This window comes from Eubalaena glacialis, chromosome 4 (assembly GCF_028564815.1).
Source record: "Eubalaena glacialis isolate mEubGla1 chromosome 4, mEubGla1.1.hap2.+ XY, whole genome shotgun sequence".
NCBI lineage: Eukaryota > Metazoa > Chordata > Mammalia > Artiodactyla > Balaenidae > Eubalaena > Eubalaena glacialis.
The window spans coordinates 28,993,754-29,020,477 of record NC_083719.1 but is presented as its reverse complement, the minus strand read 5'-3'; the positions used below and the strand labels follow the sequence as shown (position 1 = coordinate 29,020,477).

The 26,724-nt window shown below is 41.7% G+C and overlaps 1 protein-coding gene across 2 annotated transcripts in view; it reads left to right on the top strand.

Annotated features, from left to right (window-relative positions):
- PRLR (prolactin receptor) overlaps positions 1 to 26,724 on the top strand; it is a 174,779-nt gene that overhangs the window by 115,267 nt on the left and 32,788 nt on the right. For both annotated transcript variants that reach the window (XM_061187698.1, XM_061187696.1), the window contains exon 2: positions 9,770 to 9,830. The gene's annotated coding sequence lies outside the window, so the exon portion shown is untranslated. The remainder of the gene's footprint in view (positions 1 to 9,769; positions 9,831 to 26,724) is intronic.

The window sequence follows — 26,724 nt, the reverse complement described above, 5'->3', positions numbered from 1 at the left end:
TTGTGGTGCGCAGGCTTCTCATTGCGGTGGCTTCTCTTGTTGCAGAGCACAGGCTCTAGGCACGCGGGCTTCAGTAGTTGTGGCACGCGGGCTCAGTAGTTGTGGCTCATGGGCTCTAGAGCGCAGGCTCAGTAGTTGTGGCTCACGGGCTTAGTTGCTCCACTGCATGTGGGATCTTCCCAGACCAGGACTTGAACCCGTGTCCCCTGCATTGGCAGGCATATTCTTAACCACTGCGCCACCAGGGAAGCCCTATATGTGGTCTTTTGTGACTGGCTTCTTTCACTTGAGATAACATTTTTGAGGTTTGTCCATGTTGTAGCATATATCAGTACTTCATTCCTTTTTGTTGTTGAATAAAATTCCATTGTAGATATACCACATTTTGTTTGTCCATTCTTCAGCTGTTGGACAACACACTAGTCACACTAGTATTTTAATTAAAAGAGCAAATTGCCACGATCTCGGCAATCTGAGTTGAACAGATTTTTGCTGTAGGTTTGAGTTAATAAAACGGTTCCTGATCTTAATATCTTAGATTTAAGGGATAAGATTAGTAAGGGATTTAAGATTTAGTATTGATAGCAAAAATGATTTCTATTTAAGTTTGTGGAGAGTAGATGTTTGCAGGATGAGCTAATGATAATAATATAATAATGTCATGATATTTATATTTGTGCTTTTCAGTGATCTCAGTAGAGTGGATCTGTATAGAAGAGTGTTCACTCCTCCCTTCTAATAAAATAACTTTAGAATGTTTGAAATCTTTTGACTACATGAAATATAACAACTGCCTTTATGTTCAGCCAACAAGTTCACAGCTGAGGTTGAGGCCAAGCTCCATAGCTGGTCTGCCAGAGGTCTACTGGTTACACTGTCCTATTGTATCAGTTTCTGTCTTTCCCTGCTTCTGACTCAGGTGTGAATGAAGAAGCATGGAAAAGAAGAGTGAGAGGGAACAAATAAGGTTCCACTTTCTTAAGGTGTCAAAACCCTTGCTGCCCACTCTTCTTACATGGGGAGTAGTGGCCAGACTGAGGACTCTGGAATCCTGGCATGGCCGTTTCATATCTTTGTGATGCTGGGCAAGTACTTAACCTGTCTCTCTTGTTCTCATCAGCAAAGTGAAGATAATAATGGGTCTTAGTTCCTAGAGATGCTTTGAGGATGCCCGTAATTCCTGGCATAACAAATTAACAGTGTTAACCATTAATATCACTAGCATGTATTCACTACTTGCTATTTCTTCGATACTGTGCATCGAATCCTCACAACAATCCAAAAAGGTAGCAAAAGGTATTCTCACTTTACAGATGAAGAAATTGAGATTCAAGGAAGTTACGTATCTTCCTCAAGGTCACATGGCTAAAAAATGGCACAAGTCACTTTTATATACGTTTTGGTCTGGTTCAGGTTCTTAACACATTCGTTGAACCATGGTGCCTCTATGCAATGAATCATGTTAGCCAATATGCTGTATAGTGGGATATAGCTATAATAACACACACACACCCACATTTGTTTTAATAAAAATGAATGATTGATGCAATTGGGCGACTTTGGAAAATGATGTGACCAAAACCCATGGGGAGAAAACAGTAGTAAGGGGCTGAGTTGAGGCTGTTGGAACAAACATGGGGCTTAAAGAACCTCAAAGTAAAGCAAATCCTCTGGCTAGATGCTATAGTCTCCCAACTCTGGGGAGCCAGACCCTGTGGTTTATGGGAACTAAAAGAACATTGCACATGGTACTCAGGCTACAGAAGGTACATTGACTCATTTCCATCAGCTACGGAATTAGTCTCCTGTGCCCATGTTGGTATTTCAGTTCTCAACCTAATGGTTTAAGATGTTTCCATTATCATCACCACTCACCCACCAAGAGCACTTTTAAATTAGCCTTGAGAACAAAAGAGTAAACAGAAGCACAGTTTATTATTCTGCCAAGTTCAACTACCTAAAAAAGGCAACATCTGATAGTCAAGCAAACAACTAGACTGCAAAGCAGAAGTGTTAGCCTTGATATATGCCAGTTATTTGCTGCTCCAAGAGGGTCATTGGCTGTGTTGCCCCAAGAGTGGGGGAGAAGACCGTTCAAGGGTCGGAGACAAATGACATTTAGATGGTCCCCAACTGGCTGGAGTAACAGGAAACCTAAAACAGATTTTCCTTCTAACATTCTCCTCTGAGCAGCCTTCCTGATTATACAGTGTAAAAGAACAATTTTGGCTACTAATCCTAAATAATCCCAAGCTTTGGATACTAACTCCGGGAAATATTTATTCTCTCATATTTCTAGGTAAAAAGATGTTCTCGATTCAGATTACCACAATCATAACAATCTGCTCTTTTAATTAAAAGAGTGTGTTCTTTCCCCACTTATAGTATTAGTGGCTTCAAATGCATAAAGAACCTTTTCGTAAACCCCTTCATGGGGGTTTAGACATCAGGACAAAGGTAACATTTTAAGAATGTTCATAATGTTGCAATCAATTGGGGATTATTTTTTAAGCCAATTTCTTGAGAATTCTGGCTAAGGTCTTTTCATCGTTGGAGGTTGTTTTTTATTGTCCTCTGAATTAGGAGTGTAACCCTAGCTTGTTAGATGCTACAAGCTTCTCTGGGAAGGTGGATTTACACCTGTGGTCTCTGAGCTAAAATAAGCAGAAAGCCCTTTGGTTCAGGTCCACTGCTGGTGGCTACCTCATCCAACCCATGGTTGCCCCATTCAAAATGACCATTGGCCAATTTATGCAGATTCATGTTCATGCCGTGGCTATTCATTGTACTGGAACAACCAGCCTGCTTTTAAGTGATCCTGATTTGGTGCTATCACACTTGTAAAATCCAGCTCTAAATTCTATCCTTCCCTACCAATCAATCAAGGAGATCTGGACTTTGGTTCTTTGTAAATTATCCATAGTACTCTTTATTTACTTTACACTCATACCCAAAAGGATTTGAAGGAACCTGCTTTAGATATGGCTCTGCTTTACTGTGACCCGGGGCATGTTATAACAATAAAAAAAATCTCACCTTTCACAATGTTTCACTTTTACAAAGCACTTCCATGTACCTTCTCCTGTGAAAGTGATTACCCTCAGGATACCAATGGACTTATACGCTTCTGATAAAGCTGGCAGATGGAAAACACCTTGGAAAATAAGGACACTGGACAAATGCAAGGTCACCCTGTTAATCAATAGACTGATAAGGCTAGAGTTTCAATGTGTTGGTCCAACACAATGGTGTTTGATTTCAACTCTGGCTTCCAAAGATATTCCAATCCTGGATATTTGTCAAGAATGGGAGGTCAGAAACACCAAGACCAGGAGGTCAGGGTGGATATGCCGGAAAGGATCCATACAGGGAACTTCTTGGAAAGAAATGAATTGAGGAACTTGTCCTGAATATGAGTAGCTGGAAAAGGACCTTGAATTTTCCCAACAGATGATTGCAGGAATATCTAAACTCTGGAGTAGGAATGATAGACTACAGCTTAAATTGTAAGACACCAGTCTCCAGAACCATAGCATTTCAGAGTTGGAAGTCCCCTTACTGGTCTTCCAGGCCTGATCCAAGTCGCTAACCCCTGTAGGGTTTCATATGGTCTCTGCTTAAGCAGCTAATCTCCTACCAGAGGGGCCCATCTCATCTTTGGGGCATAATAATCATGTGAAAGGTATTCTTCCTCTTGAGTCCAGGGCTTCTGCCTTATAACAAGACCCATTCATTGTAGTTCTGTTCAGTAATGGACAAGTGGAATGTCCAGGGAGGCACTTCACTCCCCAGTCATTGAACTTGAATCTACCTCCATGTAATTTACTCCAGTTAGAGGATTTCTCTTCTTGTGCCTTTGGATACACTTCCTCAGTGATCACAGCAGCCCTAAATGGTGTTGGCACATCTTCCCTGAGTGTTGGCACATCTTCCTACTCACAACTTCTCCTTGTCTTCTGTATCTCCTATATCTCTTCCTTTTCCTCTGATATCTGCACCCAGCTCTCGTATAATTCTTCTGGAAACTAAGCATGGACTCATACACAGAAGGCAGAGGGTTCTAGTGGACAGAGCAGAGGAATTTGCTTCAAGCCCTGGCAAATTTCTCTAAAGCTTCATAGTATTATTACTTACCCAATGGTGATGGGAGAGGATAATGATAGAATATAAGTGAATGTTCATTATAAAATACAAAGTATTATAAAGCTACTGAAGACTTTACCACTAAATTCTAAAAGACCTCAAGCATCATGTGGTCCCAGCTCCTTGTTTTACACTATAAGACGTTAAACAGAGAAGAAACTGACCTATCCAAGGACCACAGGAACAGTTAGAGGCAGGGCTAAAATGGAACCCGTATTTTACCACTCACCCGTATTTTACCACTCACCCGTATTTTAACCCTCTACTGCCTGTGTGTTAAACAATGAGGGAAATCAGTAAAATCACCCTTGCACAGACCCTTGATAGTACCCAACACATATTAGGTGCTCGATCACTAGCGGCTGAAGAAATAGTCCAGGAAACAAAAGAATGAATAAATGACTAGTACTTGTTTCTGAAGACATTTTATGGTTTCCTCCAAATGTACCTCTGTTTTTAATCATTTTTTAATTAGGTCTCTATTAAAGAGCTTGGTTTTCAAAATGTACATGGGAAGATTAAATGAGACAATGCATTAAAGTGCTGAAAAGCTGTGTCTGGCAGTCAATAAATGTTAACTAATTATCATTCTTTGTTTTCTAGCCATGATCTTAGCAATAAGATCATGCTAACACGATAAGGACTCACCAATCTGAAAATCACTTTGCAATCTACTGACAAAAGGAATTCTGGAATTGCAAAAGTATCACTAGTATTTGTCAGTTCCTATCCTGTGATTTTAACTCGGCCATCCATGCCCACCCCTTGCGGTTAGCACCCAAAAAGGTACAAAGCTTGCGTTAGCACCCAAAAAGATACAAAGTCCTGAATTCTTTCACTTCCTCCTCGGGGCTCCTGTTTATTCAGCCCCTGACATTTGGGCTCTGTCTCCCATTGCAGTAAGCACTTATGTATTGGACCTGACAATTTATTTGGCTTTGTGTTGTTTGAACCTTAGCACTCTTGCTCTCTCTATCTCAATCTCACTCAAGGTTTTGGAATTTCCCTCTGGTTCCCTCCACTCCCCTGCCTGCGCCCTGGTAGCTCTCCTCCTTCTAAACAAGGCCCATCCGCTTGACCCAAGTTGGTGTGTTTTCCTCTCAACATTGTAGCATTTGTTATAAATATTGATCTTTTTTTTGATACTGGGAGCTGGGAGTTAGAATTTAGGCTCTTAGTATTTCTGTGTTTTAGGAAAGGGAAAAAATGGAACGTTGCCAAGAGGGTTTTTTTTTCTTTATTTTTGTGTTAACTGAACTGGCTTTTTCTACCTCTTTTCATCTGTTTGCCTCTGGTCTCCCAGTTTGACGATGCTCACATTCAACTTGCCCTGGAAGAGTGATAACTGAGTGCTTCATGGGTTTTTTTTCCCTTCGAGGGCTTCATTCACATATCTACAAATTGCCATAGTGATCTGAATCAGTTGCCAGAATGCTTGAAGCTTCCTTCTGAATCTCTGAACCCATCTGAGAATTTGACAAAAGACTAAAGACTAAACTTGGGCCAATGCCAGTACAAAGAAAGAGCTTGGATAAACTCATCAGTTAGGATTATACCAGAAGTTCTGATGTGGACAGAAATATTGATTCTCTTTTTAATCTCTGTGTCTTGTGATGAATTACCATTTAATATCTTCTCCTTTGTCAATGATACATCTATCCCAGATATATCCCACCTGCAATGTAAATTCCTTCGGAGTCTGGACTTGATCTGTTTATAATCACAGCTCTGTCCTCAACAGCTGAAGTGCTTGGCAAATAGCAGGCCACCAATTGGTGTTTGTTGAATACTGAATGAATGAACAAATGAATGAGAAACAGGATAGCGTTGTGGTTGGACAACAGCCTTTGACATCAAAGAGATCCCAGCTCGATTTTTGATTATGCCACTTCCCATCTTTGAGACTTCTCTGGATTTCAATTTCTTCATCAATAAAATGGGGGTGATAATAGCACCTACCTCATAGGTTTTAGGAGAATTAAAATAGTGCATGTAAAATTCTTAGCGCAGTAGCTGGCATATTTTTAGAACTTAATAAATGTTCACTATGATGTCTGTTCTTTTCAGTGAAAATCCTCAATATTGAAGCTTATTAGAGGTAATTGAACTAATTTAACGTGACTAGTAGTGATGACTGTACTAAAGACGAATTAGTTTAATTCATCTGTCAGCAAGATTTTACTTAAAGAGCCAAGTTGACAAAACATGTATTGGTCACGCCCACCGTGTTTAAAGCACTATCCTAGGCTTTCGGGAGTGTGCAGGATGCAAAGATAGATACGGCACAGTCTCTTCCCTCTAAGAGTATAAAATCTAGAAGACTTACTGTGTGTGGTACTGTACTAAGTATACCCATATAGGAGGTATTGTTACCTTCCTCATCATCTGAGTTACTCTGTGTGCTTTGCAGAAAATTATTCTGCGACGTTCAGCTTCTCCTTTGAATACTTTCAGTAACAAGAAACCGACTGCCTCATGAATCAGCTTATCCTGTTTGGGAACAGTCATTACCTTTAGAAAGATCTTCCTTAAAATTAGCACAAATCTACCTCCCTACAATTTTTACATGTGGATCTAACTTCTGCCTTTTGGAAGCACCCAGAAAAATATCCATGTTTTTCCCCTTATATCAGAAGTCAACAAAATAAAGCCTACAGGCCAAATCCAGCTCACCATTTATCTTTGTAAATAAAGTTTTATTAGAACACAGTCAAGCCTATTCATTCACATATCATCTGTGACTGCTTTTGCACAATAGAGTAGTTGCAACGAGAACATGTGGCCCACAAAGCCAAAAATATTTACTGTTTGGCCCTTAAAGAAAAACTTGTTCAACCTCTGCTCTATATGACAGAACTTCAAACACTTAAAGACAACTAACATGTCTCCTCTTAAAGTGGAAATCCCAGAACTGAGCCTAGAACTCTAAATGGAGACAGAATGAAGTGGCACTATCACCTCCCTTTTTCTGGACATCATACTTCTAATTATGTGGCCAGAGATCAAGTCAGTCTTTGATTGACACACAATACTGGAGTCTATCAGGGACTAAACCTCTGAGATTTCTCCCGCAGGAGCTTCTGTTATGCCTCCCCACCCTGCACTGGTGAAGCCAAGTGTCAGACACTATCTACAAAACTTTAATCTTTGCAGTCTGCCCCAAGCAATCAGAAAACAATTCAGCATATATTCAAGGGCTGTAGCAGTCAGGGTCAGAAAGGAAAAAGATGACATACTTAGCTAGGATGTTTAAGAAAAGGTAATCTTTTAATTTACATACCTGTGGGCAGAGTTGAGACAAGAAACAAGGGAATTTGTCACCACCCTCTCTGCCTAGAGGGGAATGGGTAGGGAGGGATTTTGCCGGGACCCAGTGAGAGCTGGGGCTGCCCACCTGGAGCTGTGGCAGTGGAGACACAACCACTGCTGGAAGCAGGCCAGGACGAAGGCAGGGGGGTTGGGAAACAGATACCCTGATGTGTTCTGCTCCCATCCTCTGCCTCCCATGGGTGGGACCCAACCAGAGCTGGAGGACAAGAGCATCACAGGAGCCAGCCCGCAGGGCACAGAGGAGGACTGAGAGTAGGTGTGGGAGTCTGGGTAGAGAGTGACAAGAGCTAAATGTTGTGCCAGGCATTTTTTTTAATTCTGAATGAATAAACAGATGAATGAATGAAGTGAGTCCAAGACCTGGCACTCAGTCAATGTTTGTTGAACTGCAGGAGTGAAAGGACCACAATCTCCTTTACTTCTTCTTGCTCCAGAGCCCTGACTACTGCTGCTCGTCATTCCAGACTTTCCACCCCCAACGCGGCCCTCCTCCTGTGCTCCACTCCTGCACCCTCCCTTAGCCACTGCTGACCCCTCAGCGCTTCCCGCCAAAGAGTAAAAAGTGTGAATTTAATTTGGGAGGTAACAGAGCAGAGCAGGGGTTGTTTTAACCAGAGTTAGAACATTATCAAAGAGAGGGCTTTAAGTCCTGAAATGATTCCCAGAATTTAAAATACATTCTAGAATGTTCAGAATTTTAAAATGAAAAATTCAGCATCACTGTATCCTATGGAGAAAAACTGGTGGCTTCTGAGAAAGCTGCCCCAGACAGTTGCGTTATGAACTCTGGGTTCACCAGACACCTCATTATCTGATGCTTTGGGGCTGGCCGTTTTAAGCTCAGATGGGCTCATCACATCATAGGTTTTTATTGCAAAGATGTCTGGGCTCTGCATTCATTAGGCCAGTAGCAGTGATGCTGAGGAATTGGGGGTGTATGAGAGAGATTCGTGTTGGCTTGAAGCCACTGGTAGCAATCTGCAGCTGCGTGCCTTCCACTTCCTTCTCCATGGGTGTCAGCATGGACAACACTCAACCCTGGATTCCTTGAACAATAATCCCCAAGATTCTGGATTTTGAAGACATAGAAATTATTTAAAAGTATTATTTGGCCTGCTACTCTGGTTAGATTGTTTGTTTTTGCATGGAATGTGCAAGAGAAAACTGAGCACTAAATTAGGAATTGTTGTCTATATATTAAAGCAAATTTTAAAAAGTAACTGCACACATATAGGAGCCTATTTTGTATTCAAGTCCTGAAATCATTTTTGTTCTAACTCAGATCCATACTATTAGCAATTGTCACCTCATGCCTCAGAGACCCAGGCAAGTTAGTCCTCAGAGTTTAAAATGTCTTAGACAAAACCTAGAGCCAGATATATTGGAAGGAACAAGATGGGAACCATGATTCCAGATGGGCATAGCCCAGATGATATAAGCCCACACGCAACAGCCCAGGAACAACCCTGTCACTACCAAAAATTATTCACATCTCGAAAAGCAGGCTTCTGCCAATGTTCATATGAACCCATGAGATAGAATCAAACTCGAGCTTTGAGCTGGAGCGGCCAAATTCCCAGTTCAGCCATGGCTATGACAGGATATGTCAATAAATTTCATTCAAGGTCTCCAGGGCCAAATTTCACAAAGTCAAATCCCAATTAGGATAACTGGCAACATTTTAGGAAGATCTGTAGATAAGATAATCGTACTATATCAACGTTAATTTTCTGATTTTAGTCATTACATGATGGTTATATAAGAGAATGCCCTTGCTCTTAGGAAAACACAACTGAAATATTAGAAGGCGAAGAGACATCATGACTTATTCTCAAATGATTTAATAAAAATAATCATTTGTGTATACAGAAAAGAAAGAGAATGATAGGGACATCCCTGGTGGTCCAGTGATTAAGATTCTGGGCTTCCACTGCAGGGGGTGCAGGTCTGATCCCTGGTCAGGAATGAAGATCCCACATGCTGCATGGTGTGGCCAAAAAATTTTTTAAAAAAAGAAGAAAGAGTATGGTAAACCAAATGTAAAGTATTAATAATTAGGGTATCTGGGTAAAGGGAATATAACATTTTTTTTAGTATTTTTGCAACTTTTCTATAAGTTTGAAATTACTTCATAATAAGGTTGATAGAACACTAATTCAAAAAAAAAAAACTAGAGCTGTCTTATGCCATCACTGAAGTGCAGTGATTTCAGTCATGCTATTGCTGCAAAGTGAGTAAGAAATGGCGTCTCCTGTTTCATCATCTTTGAGCTAAAATGAGTCATTTCCTCTTTCAGCTAAAGAACTCTTCTATTCATGGAGGCGAACGCTAAGGATGCTTTCCACATGAACCTTGAGGTAAGGGGAACTTGACACGTGCCCCTCTGTCACATCGCCCAACTGTCCTACTGTGCGCTTCATCCAGGCTCAGGAAAGGACTCTTCTCTCTTGGCTCACAGAGAGAATAGTTCCGAACCAGTCAACATCCACATTGCTGCATTCTGCTGTTCTCAAAGACCTTTTCAATCTCCCCAGCCTATCCTGCCCAGAAAACCCTTCTCTGTTTTTCTCAACGAAAATACCACACCTATTAAGAGCTGATATCTCCTCGTGGTGCATTTATGGGAGATTTTAATTTTCTCTTCATAGTTGTCTGTACTTGAGAAAATTTCAACAATGACTGCGTTATTCTTTTAAAATCAGAAAAAGAAATATTGTGTTTGCTTTTATTTTCCCAAGCAGCTCTGCATAAATTCTTGCCATGGCTTTCTGTGTCCCCTTCAACCCCTACGATTGTCACAGCTGCCTGTCCCCTTCCTCCCAGCCCACTGACATTCCTCATGGAAAGACTCAGACATGCTGGGCTCTGCATCTTCCCTATCTACCATCGGCAGGGAAAATCACTTCCTGGTCCCATGACCCACTGAACCCCAGGCACAATCTACTGACTTGGCTCTCACAAGTTGTTGTTTGCCTCTCCCCACCTACAATATCCTATTGCCATTTTGGAGTCGGAGTTGGGTAGAAGTACTTAACTCACATATTCCCCCTTCATGCCACCTCAAATACCATACCCCAACTCCATCTCCCTAGGATACCAGGCCCAGCTGTTAAATAGGTCGTAAAGTATTATGAGTCCATTTGACAGATGGAGAAACCAAGCCTCAAGGCTACCCTCTGTATGTACTACAGAAAAATGGGATCTTGACCCTCTGAGACCAACTTGGCACGTGTCACCCTGAGGATTCACTCTCTCTTTCAGAGCATCTTAAGTTAAGGACTCATGAAGATATGAAACTGACTAGGTCATGGGTAGATGAGAAATATCCTAGGATTTCCTGAGGTCACCCCAGGGTACTTGTCCTCCAATACTGAAAAGTGATTGTCCTTTGAGGACCATCTGATACATCAGTGTCAAGAACCAAGCCTCGGCTTTCCCTCGGGGCCAGAGTTTCTCATCTTTAGCACTGTTGACATTCTAGGACAGATAATTCTTTGTCGTGGAGGCTGTCTTGTGCATTGTAGCATGCTTAGCAGCACCCCTGGTCTCCACCGACTAAATGCCAGTATTCCACCCCCCACCCCACTTGTGACAACCAACCATGTCTTCAGATGTCGCCTAGGGTTCCAGAGAGGAGAAAGTCCTACCCTCAGTAGTGACAATAAAATCATGTTTCCAGACATTGCCAGGTGTCCCCTGGGTTGGGGGAGACAAAATCCCCCACAAGAAAAACCCCTGCTCTAAGTTACCTCAGCCCAGCAAGACTTGTAGTTTTCACGCGAGTAGACTGAAATTTATAGTGTTCAGAGTAAACATTAGCAAGGACTTGCAGAAGGGATGCCATAAGTTGTCAAATTGCTTCCTCACAGCAAGACCCTTTGGCTTAAAGCCCAGGAGTATTTGGTAACACTGCAACCGGTGAATCAACCCAGCCAAACCACCAGCTTCTCGGATTTTCTTTCTTCTTCCTAGGCTTCTGCCCCTTGATGCCAAATGCCTCATGAGGTTTGGTTGAGTGAAAGGCAAACGAGAGAGGACAGAGTAACACTAAATGCTTGAGCAATCCTGCCCTTCATGAGGTCTGGAAAAGCACAGCATGATCTGAACTGCGTTGCAAAGCACCGGGGGGGGGTTGGCTACTCTTTTTTATTTATATGTATACTTATTTACAAACCACATCCGCCCCACATTATCCTCAACCCTTTACCCAACCTAGTGTTTGGTGTGAAAATGTTGGCTTCTGATACCAGTAGGTATCTGTGAACACACAGGCAAGAACTTGAGAGCAGTCCCATGGTTGTCCAAGAGAAACAGAAACGCTGCTCAGTTTCAGGGTGAAAGGAACATCCAGAAAGCAATGTTCATAAAAGAATTCAGAGGAAACAAAATGGTCCCTATAAAGGAGGATTAGAATTAAGAGTAGAATCACACTTCCTGTCTGATATCCCACCGGAAGTGCCACAGTCCATTTTGTGGCCTTCAGTCTGGTTTCTGGTCTCTTTGAACTGTTAACCCTTCAATCCTGTCCAGTGGTAATGACCCCTCCCTAACAACCTCTCCCTGGCACCTCCTCCCCAGGGTGGAACAGAATGCCACTCTGAATGGCATGCCAGGTTCTTTTGCAGGAGGTTGGCATCCTTTAGGCTCTGCCCATTCCAACCCTCCCACGTCCAGCTCTTTCCCAGGCTCCCATCTACACATCTTTGACCTTAACTCTCCCCAAACTGCAAGAGACTAGGAGGAACTTTGAAGCAGCCCAGGGCACTGGGGAGGATGGGCCCATCCATAGAGTATTCTTTGAGGTCACTCTAAAACTCTAAGCCTATAATCTTCTCACCCACCGTGCTTGCCTACCAGAGTCCTTCAAATGCCTATCATTTGAGCCTCTGCATTGACTGAAGCACGACATTGTTCAATACCTACGCATTTACCTAAGAAGGGTAAGAACTTAATACATGGATAGGAATTTGTTTGTCAGATTAACTTGTAGGTACCTCTCTAAGAAGGGGGCCTTGAGGTTGGGACACAGGAAGGTTAATTGTTTTTTGGGTTTTTTAAAGTATACTTGATTTACAATGTTGTGTTAATTTCTGCTGTATAGAAAAGTGATTCAGTTATATGTATATAAGTATATACATATATATATGTATATATATATACACATTTGTTTTTTATATTCATTTCCATTATGGTTTGTCATAGGGTATTAAATATAGTTTCCTGTGCTATACAGTAACACCTTGTTGTTTATCCATTCTATATATTATAGCTTACATCTGCTAATCCCAACCTTTATTTTTTTTTTAACATCTTTATTGGAGTATAATTGCTTTACAATGGTGTGTTAGTTTCTGCTTTATAACAAAGTGACTCAGCTATATATATACATATATCCCCATATCTCCTCCCTCTTGCGTCTCCCTCCCACCCTCCCTATCCCACCCCTCTAGGTGGGCACAAAGCACCCAGCTGACCTCCCTGTGCGATGCAGCTGCTTCCCACTAGCTATCTATTTTACGTTTGGTAGTGTATATATGTCCATGCCACTCTCTCACTTCGTCCCAGCTTACCCTTCCCTCTCCCTGTGTCTTCAAGTCCATTCTCTACGTCTGCGTCTTTATTCCTGTCCTGCCCGTAGGTTCATCAGAACCATTTTTTTTTTAGATTCCACATATATGTGTTAGCATACGGTATTTATTTTTCTCTTTCTGACTTACTTCACTCTGTATGACAGTCTCTAGGTCCATCCACCTCACTACTAATAACTCAATTTCGTTTCTTTTATGGCTGAGTAATATTCCATTGTACATATGTGCCACATCTTTATCCATTCATCTGTCGATGGACACTTAGGTTGATTCCATGTCCTGGCTATTGTAAGTAGAGCTGCAATGAACATTGTGGAACATGACTCTTTTTGAATTATGGTTTTCTCAGGGTATATGCCCAGTAGTGGGATTGCTGGGTCGTATGGAGTTCTATTTTTAGTTTTTTAAGGAAGCTCCATACTGTTCCCCACAGTGGCTGTATCAATTTACATTCCCTCCAACAGTGCAAGAGGGTTCCCTTTTCTCCACACCCTCTCCAGCATTTATTGTTTGTAGATTTTTTGATGATGGCCATTCTGACCGGTGTGAGGTGATACCTCATTGTAGTTTTGATTTGCATTTCTCTAGTGATTAGTGATGTTGAGCATTCTTTCATGTGTTTGTTGGCAATCTGTGTATCTTCTTTGGAGAAATGTCTGTGTAGTTCTTCTGCCCATTTTTGCATTGGGGTTGTTTGTTTTTTTGATATTGAGCTGCTTGTAAATTTTGGAGATTAATCCTTTGTCGGTTGCTTCATTTGCAAATATTTTCTCCCATTCTGAGGGTTCCCTTTTCGTCTTGTTTATGGTTTCCTTTGCTGTGTAAAAGTTTTTAAGTTTCACTAGGTGCCATTTGTTTATTTTTGTTTTTATTTCCATTTCTTTAGGAGGTGGGTCCAAAAGGATCTTGCTGTGATTTATGTCATAGGATGTTCTGCCTATGTTTTCCTCTAAGAGTTTTATGGTGTCTGGCCTTACATTTAGGTCTTTAATCCATTTGAAGTTTATTTTTGTGTATGGTGTTAGGGAGTATTCTAATTTCATTCTTTTACATGTAGCTGTCCAGTTTTCCCAGCACCACTTATTGAAGAGGCTGTCTTTTCTCCACTGTATATTCTTGCCTCCTTTATCAAAGATAAGGTGACCGTATGTGCATGGGTTTATCTCTGGGCTTTCTATCCTGTTCCATTGATCTATATTTCTGTTTTTGTGCCAGTACCATACTGTCTTGATTACTGTAGCTTTGTAGTATAGTCCGAAGTCAGGGAGCCTGATTCCTCCAGCTCCGTTTTTCTTTCTCAAGATTACTTTGGCTATTTGGGGTCTTTTGTGTTTCTATACAAATTGTGAAATATTTTGTTCTAGTTCTGTGAAAAATGCCATTGGTAGTTTCATAGGGATTGCATTGAATCTGTAGATTGCTTTGGATAGTATAGTCATTTTCACAATGTTGATTCCAAGAACATGGTATATCTCTCCATCTGTTTGTATCATCTTTAATTCCTTTCATCAGTGTCTTATATTTGTCTGCATACAGGTCTTTTGTCTCCTTAGCTAGGTTTATTCCTAGGTATTTTATTCTTTTAGTTGCAATGGTAAATGGGAGTGTTTCCCTAATTTCTCTTTCAGATATTTCATTATTAGTGTATAGGAGTGCAAGAGATTTCTGTGCATTAATTTTGTATCCTGCTACTTTACCAAATTCATTGATTAGCTCTAGTAGTTTTCTGGTAGCATCTTTAAGATTCTCTATGTATAGTATCATGTCATCGGCAAACAGTGACAGCTTTACTTCCTCTTTTCTGAATTGGATTCCTTTTATTTCTTTTTCTTCTCTGATTGCTGTGGCTAAAACTTCCAAAACTATGTTGAATAATAATGGTGAGAGTGGACAACCTTGTCTTGTTCCTGATCTTAGAGGAAATGGTTTCAGTTTTTCACCATTGAGAACGATGTTGGCTGTGGGTTTGTCATATATGGCCTTTATTATGTTGAGGTAAGTTCCCTCTATGCCTACTTTCTGGAGGGTTTTTATCATAAATGGGTGTTGAATTTGACAAAAGCTTTTTCTGCCTCTATTGAGATGATCATATGGTTTTTCTCCTTCAATTTGTTAATATGGTTTTTCACGTTGATTGATTTGCATATATTGAAGAATCCTTGCATTCCTGGCATAAATCCCACTTGATCGTTGTGTATGATCCTTTTAATGTGCTGTTGGATTCTCTTTGCTAATATTTTGTTGAGGATTTTTGCATCTATGCTCACCGGTGATATTGGCCTGTAGTTTTCTTTCTTTGTGACATCTTTGATTTTGGTATCAGGGTGATGGTGGCCTCGTGGAATGAGTTTGGGAGTGTTCCTCCCTCTGCTATATTTTGGAAGAATTTGAGAAGGATGAGTGTTAGCTATTCTCTAAATGTTTGATTGAATTCACCTGTGAAGCCATCTGGTCCTGCACTTTTGTTTGTTGGAAGATTTTTAATCACAGTCTCAATTTCAGTGCTTGTGATTCGTCTGTTTATATTTTCTATTTCTTCCTGTTCAGTCTCAGAAGGTTGTGCTTTTCTAAGAATTTGTCCATTTCTTCCAGGTTGTCCATTTTATTGGCATATAGTTGCTTGTAGTAATCTCTCATGATCCTTTGTATTTCTGCAGTGTCAGTTGTTACTTCTCCTTTTTCATTTCTAATTCTATTGATTTGAGTCTTCTCCCTGTTTTTCTTGATGAGTCTGGCTAATGGTTTATCAATTTTGTTTATCTTCTCAAAGAACCAGCTTTTAGTTTTATTGATCTTTGCTATTATTTCCTTCATTTCCTTTTCATTTATTTCTGATCTGATCTTTATGATTTCTTTCCTTCTGCTAACTTTGGGGGTTTTTTGTTCTTCTTTCTCTAATTGCTTTAGGTGTAAGGATAGGTTGTTTATTTGAGCTGTTTCTTATTTCTTGAGATAGGATTTTATTGCTATAAACTTCCCTCTTAGAACTGCCTTTGCTGGATCCCATAGGTTTTGGGTCCTCGTATTTTCACTGTCATTTGTTTCTAGGTATTTTTTTTATTTCCTCTTTGATTTCTTCAGTGATCTCTTGGTTATTTAGTAATGTATTGTTTAGCCTCCATGTGTTTGTATTTTTTAGAGATTTTTTCCTGTAATTGATATCTACTCTCATAGCATTGTGGTCGGAAAAGATACTTGATACGATTTCAATTTTCTTAAATTTACCGAGGCTTGATTTGTGACCCAAGATATGATCTATCCTGGAGAATGTTCCATGAGCTCTTGAGAAGAAAGTGTATTCTGTTGTTTTTGGATGGAATATCCTATAAATATCAATTAAGTCCATCTTGTTTAATGTATTATTTAAAGCTTGTGTTTCCTTATTTATTTTCATTTTGGATGAGCTGTCCATTGGTGAAAGTGGGGTGTTAAAGTCCCCTACTATGATTGTGTTACTGTCGATTTCCCCTTTTATGGCTGTTAGCATTTGCCTTATGTATTGAGGTGCTCCTATGTTGGGTGCATAAATATTTACAATTGTTATGTCTTCTTCTTAGATTGATCCCTTGATCATTATGTAGTGTCCTTCTTTGTCTCTTGTAGTAGTCTTTATTTTAAAGTCTATTTTGTTTGATAGGAGAATTGCTAGTCCAGCTTTCTTTTGATTTCCATTTGCATGGAATATCTTTTTCCATCTCCTCACTTTCAGTCTCTATGTGTCCCTAGGTCTGATGTGGGTCTCTTGTAGACAGCATATGTATGGGTCTTGTGTTTGTCTCCATTCAGCCAGTCTATGTCTTTTGGTTGGAGCATTTAATCCATTTACATTTAAGGTAAATATCGATATGTATGTTCCTATTACCATTTTCTTAATTGTTTTGGGTTTGTTACTGTAGGTCTTTTCCTTCTCTTGTGTTTCCTGCCTAGAGAATTTCCTTTAGCATTTGTTGTAAAGCTGGTTTGGTGGTGCTGAATTCTCTTAGCTTTTGCTTGTCTGTAAAGGTTTCAATCTCTCCACCTAATCTGAATGAGATCCTTGCTGGGTACAGTAATCTTGGTTGTAGGTTTTTCCCTTTCATCACTTTAAATATGTCTTGCCACTCCCTTCTGGCTTGCAGAGTTTCTGCTGAAAGGTCAGCTGTTAACCTTATGGTGATTCCCTTGTATGTTATGTTTTTTTCCCTTGCTGCTTTTAATATTTTTTCTTTGTATTTATTTTTGATAGTTTGATTAATATATATCTTGGCAAGTTTGTCCTTGGATTTATCCTGTTTGGGACTCTCTTCGCTTCCTGCACTTGACTATTTCCTTTCCCATATTAGGGAAGTTTTCAACTATAATCTCTTCAAATATTTTCTCAGTCTCTTTCTTTTTCTCTTCTTCTTCTGGTGCCCCTATAATTCGAATGTTGGTGCATTTAATGTTATCCCAGAGGTCTCTGAGACTGTCCTCAATTATTTTCATTCTTTTTTCTTTATTCTGCTCTGCCATAGTTATTTCCACTATTTTATCTTCCAGGTCACTTATCCATTCTTCTGCCTCAGTTATTCTGCTATTGATTCCTTCTAGAGAATTTTTAATTTCATTTATTGTGTTGTTCATCATTGTTTGTTTCCTCCTTAGTTCTTCTAGGTCCTTGTTAAACGTTTCTTGTATTTTCTCCATTCTATTTCCAAGATTTTGGATCATCTTTACTATCATTACTCTGAATTCTTTTTCAGATAGACTGCCTATTTCCTCTTCATTTGTTTGGTCTGGTGGGTTTTTACCTTGCTCCTTCATCCGCTGTGTATTTCTCTGTCTTCTCATTTTGCTTAAGTTACTGTGTTTGGAGTCTCCTTTTTGCAGGTTGCAGGTTCTTAGTTCCCGTTGTTTTTGGTGTCTGCCCCCAGTGGCTAAGGTTGGTTCAGTGGGTTGTGTAGGCTTCCTGGTGGAGGGGACTAGTGCCTGTGTTCTGGTGGATGTGGCTGGATGTTGTCTTTCTGGTGGGCAGGACCACATCCGGTGGTGTGATTTGGGGTGTCTGTGACCTTGTTATAATTTTAGGCAGCCTGTCTGCTAATGGGTGGGGTTGTGTTCCTGTCTTCCTAGTTGTTTGTCATAGGGTGTCCAGCACTGTAGCTTGCTGGTTGTTGAGTGGAGCTGGGTCTTAGCATTGAGATGGAGATCTCTGGGAGAGCTTTTGCCGCTTGATATTACATGGAGCCAGGAGGTCTCTGGTGGACCAATTTCCTGAACTTGGCTCTCCCACCTCAGAGGCCCAAGCCTGACACCTGGCTGGAGCACCAAGACCCTGTCAGCCACATGGCTCAGAAGAAAAGGGAGGGAGAAAGAAAGAAAGAAAGAAAAAAAGGAAGGAAGGAAGGAAGAAAGAAAGGAAGGAAGGAAGGAAGGAAGGAAGGAAGGAAGGAAGGAAGGAAGAAAGAAAGAAAGAAAGAAAGAAAGAAAGAAAGAAAGAAAGAAAGAAAGAAAGAAAGAAAGAAAATAAAAAGAAATAAAGTTATTAAAATAAAAAAATTATTAAAAATTAAAAAATTAAAAGGAATTTTTAAAAAAAGAAAGAAGAAAGAAGAGAACAACCAAACCAAAAAACAAATCCACCAATGATAACAAGCACTAAAAACTATACTAAAAAAAAAAAACAGACAGAGAGAACCCTAGGAAAAATGGTAAAAGCAAAGCTATACAGACAAATCACACAAAGAAGCTTACACATACACACAAAAAGAGAAAAAAGGAAAAATATATATATATCTATATATTAAAAAAAGGAAAAGAGCAACCAAATCAATAAACACATCTACCAATGATAATAATCTCTAAATACTAAACTAAGATAAACATAAAACCAGAAACCAGTCAGTCGCAGACAGCAAATCCTAAGTCTACAGTTGCTCCCAAAGTCCACCTCCTCAATTTGGGATGATTTGTTGTCTGTTCAGGTATTCCACAGATGCAGGGTACATCAAGTTGATTGTGGAGATTTAACCCGCTGCTCCTGAGGCTGCTGGGAGAGATTTCCCTTTCTCTTCTTTGTTCGCACAGCTCTTGGGGTTCAGCTTTGGATTTGGACCCGCCTTTGCATGTAGGTCGCCTGAGGGCATCTGTTCTTCGCTCAGACAGGACAGGGTTAAAGGAGCAGCTGATTCAGGGGCTCTGGCTCACTCAGGCCGGGGGGAGGGAAGGGTACGGATGCAGGGCGAGCCTGCGGCGGCAGAGGCCAGCATGACATTGCAACAGCCTGAGGCACGCCATGCGTTCTCCCGGGGAAGTTGTCGCTGGATCACGGGACCCTGGCAGTGGCGGGCTGCACAGGCTCCTGGGAGGGGCGGTGTGGATAGTGACCTGTGCTCGCACACAGGCTTCTTGGTGGCAGCAGCAGCAGCCTTAGCGTCTCATACCCGTCTCTGTGGTCCGTGCTGATCGCCGCGGCTCGCGCCCGTCTCTGGAGCTCGTTTAGGGGGTGCTCTGAATCCCCTCTCCTCACGCACCCCAAAACAATGGTCTCTTGCCACTTCGGCAGCTCCAGACTTTTCCCCGGACGCCCTCCCGGCCAGCTGTGGTGCACTAGCCCCCTTCAGGCTGTGATCACGCTGCCAACCCCAGTCCTCTCCCTGGGATCCGACCGAAGCCCGAGCCTCAGCTCCCAGCCCCCTCCCGCCCCGGCGGGGGAGCAGACAAGCCTCTCGGGCTGGTGACTGCTGGTCGGCACTGCTCCTCTGTGCGGGAATCTCTCCACTTTGCCCTCTGCACCCCTGTGGCTGCGCTCTCCTCCGTGGCTCCGAAGCTTCCCCCCTCCACCACCCGCAGTCTCCACCCGCGAAGGGGCTTCCTAGTGTGTGGAAACCTTTCCTCCTTCACAGCTCCCTCCCACTGGTGCAGGTCCCATCCCTACTGTTTTGTCTGTTTCTTTTTTTTTCTTTTGCCCTACCCAGGTATGTGGGGAGTTTCTTGCCTTTTGGGAGGTCTGAGGTCTTCTGCCAGCGTTCAGCAGGTGTTCTGTAGGAGCTGTTCCACATGTAGATGTATTTCTGGTGTATTTGTGGGCAGGAAGGTGATCTCCATATCTTACTCCTCCGCCATCTTGAAGGTCTCCCCTAACCCCAACCTTACACTCCATCCTTTCCCCAACCCCCTTCCCCTTGGCAACCAGAAGTCTGTTCTTTGTGTTCAGGAGTCTGTTTCTGTTTTGTAGACAGATTCATTTGTGTCGTATTTTAGATTCCACATATAAGTGATATTATATGATATTTGTCTTTCTCTTTCTGTCTTACTTCACTTAGTATGATAATCTCTATTTGCATCCATGTTGCTGCAAATGGCATTATTTCATTCTTTCTATGGCTGAGTAGTATTCCATTGTATACATGTCCCACATCTTCTTTATCCATCATCTGCAGGACAGGTTAGTTGTGATTGGAGTGGAAGGACTGAAATGATTGAGGTATTGAGCTCCAGACCTGCACCGTCGAACACACTAGCCACTGGCTTCATGTGGTAATTTTAATGTAAATTCATTGAAATTAAATAATATTAAAAATTCAGTTCCTCGGTCACACTGGCCACATTTCAAATGTTTGACAGTCACATATGGCTATGGTTGCCATATTGGACAGAGAAGACATAGACCATTTCCATCATCGTAGGGAGTTCTGTTGTGTGGAACTCCTCTTGACTTTGCTGGTACTGCCAACACAGAGTTCTGGGAAGCAGAGGGAGCCTGAAATGACCTCTGTGTAGGGAAGGACAGAGAGGAGTAGGAGAGAGAACAGAATTCGAAAGAGAAAGCAAAAGGGCACCAAAGGCAAACTTTGTGTGCTTTGCCCAGACTCCAGCCCTGAGCAAACATGAAGCCACCCCACCACAAAGCTCTTGGTGTTGACACCTGCAAATAAAGGAGCGATTGGCATTGGCTTTGGGCCCCATTTCCTCCATTGTATGGCCCCTGGGATCTGTGGCTTCTTGTGAAGCAAATGACCGTGTCCTGAATCCTGAGCCAAGAGGGACACAAGGGTCACTGGGCTCCCAGCCAAAGGGAAATCATCACCATGGCAGCACATGGCAGCCCCTCAGTAACCTAGAGTCCTAAAGCAAGGATACTTGGGAGTTCCTAAATCAAAAGACATTCAGGGAGAAAGGAGGACCTTCTCCATCTGGAATTAGACCTCCACTCAAAGAGTCAGAGAGACGTGGAGGATCTGGGAGCATTCACCTCTTACTGACCACTGGTTCACACTCACATAGCACTTGGAGTCCCATGAAGCATTTTCATAACATTAATTCATCTCATCCTCACAATAGTTGGCTGAGGAAAGCAAGACAGATGTGACCCTCTCGACAGTTTCTATTAAAAGAAATTCATCTCAGAAAGAGGAAGAGATGGGCCCAAATCAATCTGACTGAGAAATGGCAGAACCAGCTCTAGAAACCACTGTCCAATTCTTTCTGCAGCTTGCGTCACCTCTCAGGTGAATGAGGGTTACTTTGTACCTGTCCAGATCCCTAAGTGTGCCAGCCCCGAAGTGTGTGACCTCCACCTGGATCATACTGCAACCTCAGTTCACGTCCAGCCCCAAGCCCTGACCATCTCGTGGACTCTTCATTACCAAATAACACTTGCTAATGGCCAAGCAAAGGACTAGACTGAGAAAAAGGATGTGACTTTTCCTGGAAGACCCCTCCCAGACAAACATTAATGGTAAAGAGGAAATGGCGTGCATGACAGCCTGGGCACCAGAGCTGCCAAGTCTGTTTTCCTGTGCCCGAGACGCAGGAAGATACAGTTTTCCTGGCTCCCAAAACTCTGAGTCTGCAGTGGGAGACCCTGGAACATGCGGGTGGCTTTTGTTTGCTAGAAAAGTATCCAGAAAACTGAATCAGATTAGTCCATTTATAGGACTTTCAGTGGTTGGTGCCAAATGTTGATGACTTTCCTCAAATTTGAGAAAATGTCTCACAACGTGGGAGCTATTTACATACATGGCTAAATAACCAATCAGATTCCGTATTTTCTTGGACAGAGCATGCACATCAAAAATCAGATAGGCAGAGTAATTATTGGACTTTCACTTTTAATGACTGCTAGCACTAAATCTGCCATTGTCCAGAGAACTGAAAAGAAAAAAATCAAAAGGATATTCAAACAGATAAAGCAATAGTGAGGATATGATTACTTTGAATGCGCCCAATAAAGCAATACCCCAGCCACAAGCTACTTTGTTCCTTCCCTTCACAGAAGCATCCTGATACTTCTCACTCACATCCACCGTTTCCACCCGTAGAGGCCACTAGGGTTGAAAACATACCCAGTTCACCAATTAGACCACTGAGCTGTCCATGCCAGACTTTGATGAAATCATCCCCCAAAGGCCAGATGCCTGGCTAAAAGCAGACTAAACCATGGACGTGTAACACTCGCCAAAGAAGTCCTGAGAAAACCAGTCCCAGGTTTGCTTTAGGAGATCATAATACAACCAAGGACCCAGACCCTTTTTATCTGGGGACCCTTCTCTTCCACCCTCTCTCTTTTGACCAGGGAGGAAAATCTTCCCCAGCAGACCCCAGAAGACTTCTGCCATGTCTCAGTGTGCAGAAATGGGTGGAATAACCAGTCCTAAACCAATCACAGATAAATGGGAAGTGAGATTACCACAGTTACCTTAGAACGATAACGCCCCATCCCCTGGGACTGGACAGCTGATAGCTGACAAAACTGGGCTCTGTGTGCAAAAACAAAGGGGAAATGGTTGTTGGAGAAGCAACCAGGAGCATCTGCTATACCCATTTATACGCAGGGCTGTGAATAGAGAAAGAAGGACTTTCTACTCGTCATCCCTCAGGTAGCCTCCCCAGGGAAGCCCCCACCCTCCTTGAGTAGGTCAAATCTGCCTGCTGTTGGCTCTCATGGCCCCTGCAGAGCTCCTTCTTAATACTTGTGTCATTTACAGTAAAGTGTTATACTAGCTTTTCTCTTCTCTACCACCCTAAGTACTAGGAGGGTTGCTTTAGCACAAGACTAAATTATCAGGGCCCTGTCCATGCCTGCTGCATCAGAGATGCTCAGTGGATGTTTGAAAGATGGATGGATGGATGGATGGATGGATGGATAGGTGTTCCAGCCACTAAACTAGAGTCATCCTGAAGTTTTCTGAAAATGCATTTAAAGGGGTGAATCCTGGTTCTCATTCCTCCTTCCTTTTTTTCTCAAGGAGTCTGCACTGGGAGTACTTTTTGCTCTCCCCACAGATCCAGCCTAGCTCAGATCCCTGGCCATTACATCTTTGATTGGACAGGTGGCTTTTCTGCTAAGAGAGGGCTCCTGAGGGAAGCTGAGTAAAGGGAAAAGAAGAAAAAAAGAGTAAATATAAGCCAGTAAGAGAGACAAGTAATTATCTTGCTGTGTAAGTAGCCCAGATGCTTTGAATGAAGAAGGAAGTTTGAAAGAACATATCGTACAAGAGTGAGAACAGGTGATTAAATCAGGTAGGGACAGGATGTGCCAGTACAAGATGGAGCAAGGTAAGGGGAGAGAGGGACTTTGGCACTGGGAGTGGTTTCAGGACGTGGCACAGATGCTCAGATTTCTGGCCATAGACAAGAGAGTGGGGCTTTAACCCTTGAGTCCACCAGCTGCCCCTCTTCCTTACCACCCTTTGGACTTCCAGATTCTCCCACTTTCTCCACCTTCTTTCCCTCTTTTCCACACTTTAAACTTCTAATTCCTTTTGCTTTGTATCCCAAGGATGACCAGAAGGTGAGGGGCCGGGGTAAAACAAGTACCCAGCTTCCCAGAGAGAACCCAGCTGAACTTCTTAAACTCCGTTTTAATAAGATGACCGCACCCTTTTCTGAGGCTCAGTGCAAGGGGTTTTCCATGAAATTGCCTCTCATCCATTTGTCAGAAGCTTAAAGGCAAATAATAGCTAGTTGCCCCTGGGGATTTTAAATAACCCTAAGATGGACATAATAATGGAATTCTGAGAAGTGGAGGGAGTTCTTAAAAACAAGTAAGCAGGACATCAAGAACTGTTGAAACCCCTCTTTATTGCCCAAGAGATGGGTCACGTGCTCAGACACAACCACTAATTAACACGGGGAGGCTGGCTGTCAACAGCTGAAAATTGTGCCATGACACGTATAACCAATTTCTGTATCCCACCCTAGTGGGGACTTCATCCATGTATTTACATTCCAAAACGCCAGGTGTCCATGAAGGGATTGTTTTTATGATGTTAAATTTTTTATTGGGATTTTCCCCCTCAATTATAAAAGTAATAACTTTTAATTTTGTTTAGGTATTTTAGTAATACTTTATTTTATTACAAAAATAATATTTTTTAATTTTAGAATCATCCTCCCAGAGATAACCACTGCTAATATACTGGGTGCATATATATATTCCCAGTTTTTCTTCTGTGCACATGTGGAGATACATATATTAGAATTGAGGTCAAACACATCCACTTCCTGTACCCAGTTATCTTCTTTCTTTCACATGTTTCCATATCATTAAAAGTTTTATCACATTATTTTTTAAATTAAATAATATTTTGCTGAATATCTATACCATGATCTAGTTAAATAAGCCTTTATGATTTGATATTTAGATTTTTTTCCCAATATTCTTTTTTTATAAATAGCACAGGGGGGATTTTTTGTGTGTGTACAAAATTGTTTTTGCACATCTCTTTTCCTTTGGATAAATTTCTAGAAGTGTATTTTCCAATTCAAAGTGTATCTACAACAGTATGGAGGTTCCTTAAAAAACTAAAAATAGAACTGCCATACGACCCAGCAATCCCACTACTGGGCATATACCCTGAAAAAACCATAATTCAAAAAGAGTCATGTACCACAATGTTCATTGCAGCTCTATTTACAATAGCTAGGACATGGAAGCAACTTAAGTGTCCATTGACAGAAGAATGGATAAAGAAGATGTGGCACATATATATACAATGGAATATTACTCAGCCATAAAAAGAAATGAAATTGAGTTATTTGTAGTGAAGTGGATGGACCTAGAGTCTGTCATACAGAGTGAAGTAAGTCAGAAAGAGAAAAACAAATACTGTATGCTAACACATATATATGGAATCTAAAAAAAACAACAACAAGTGGTTCTGAAGAACCTAGGGGCAGGACAGGAATAAAGACGCAGACGTAGAGAATGGACTTGAGGACACAGGGAGGGGGAAGGGTAAGCTGGGACGAAGAGAGTGGCATGGACATATATACACTACCAAATGTAAAATAGATAGCTAGTGGGAAGCAGCTGCATAGCCCAGGGAGATCAGCTAGGTGCTTTGTGACCACCTAGAGGGATGGGAGAGAGACTCAAGAGGGAGGAGATATGGGGATATATGTATCTGTATAGCTGACTCACTTTGTTATAAAGCAGAAACTAACACACCATTGTAAAGCAATTATACTCCAATAAAGATGTTAAAAATAAAGAGAAAAAATAAAAATGACAGGCAACTATGTATACTGTTCTAAAAAAAAAAACAAAGTGTATCTACATTCTTAAGGCTTTTAACATGTATTACCAGAAAGATTTCACCAATTTACACTCAGAAGGCAAGGTGCCAGCCCTGCCTCTACTGTTGAACAGCCACAAGCATTTGCAAACTCAGTGATACCATCCAGAAATCTCACGGTGTTGGGAAAAGAATAAAATAAATATTTTATAAGAAAATACTTTGAAAATTGGAAATCCTATCAAAACACACATTGCCATTATTATCAATTTTTAAACCACCCAATATAGACAAGGCATTACCCTCTCAACCACATACGCCAATGATTTAGAGTCCATTAGAGGATAAAAGCCTTACCAACTTCCCTCTAGATGCAGCTGACACCCAATACATGTATTTATTCAAAACCATTTATTGAGATTTATATTAAGGATGAGGAACATAGAAGAAAAAATAATAAAATAATAAACACAGTTCTTGACATCCATGAGCTACCGGCCCGGGCGGGTTCAGGAAGAAAGGTAAATCGGGTTTCATTATCAGTTCTGTGATAGGGTCAGGTCCTGGGTGCTCTGTGGACAGGGCATCCCCCGCTTTGAGGAGACCCAAGGAAGTCCCTGCCTGAAGGAAGGAAAGCCGAAATTGAGGCAAAGGAGGCAGCTGGGCTTTTGAGTGGGCAGCCATGTGTCAATCTCCATTGCTTCTGAAACAACACGGAGAGATCACATTTTCCGTGCAACCTTGTGCCTGCATAGAAAGGGAGCCGTTTCTGTGGGGCAAAGAGTATAACAAGGCATGTGATGGGAAGGCTTCCCCCATGGGGCATACTTTGAGGAACACTCATGGTTATTTCTCTAGATATCAGCCTGGTATTTTAGTCTGTGAGACACAGAAGCTGAGGGAGAGCAGGATGGCTTGGGACTTCCAAGGGGATTTAGGGCGGAGTGAAAGGAAGATAAAGGGGCAAGACAAGGCAACTGACAAGGAGAAGAACTTTGGAGGGGAAGACAGAGATGCCTGATAAGGAATTTGGCCAAGGACCTGCCGTGATATGTGGTACCTGTCCACCCACAAAATGCTTGCTCCTGTTAATCCATGAAGTGACATGGGGCTAAATGTGACCTCCAGAGGGGTAAAGAGTGAGAACGAAGACAGCCCGTTGGAGGCTGTGACCCTTGGTTCAC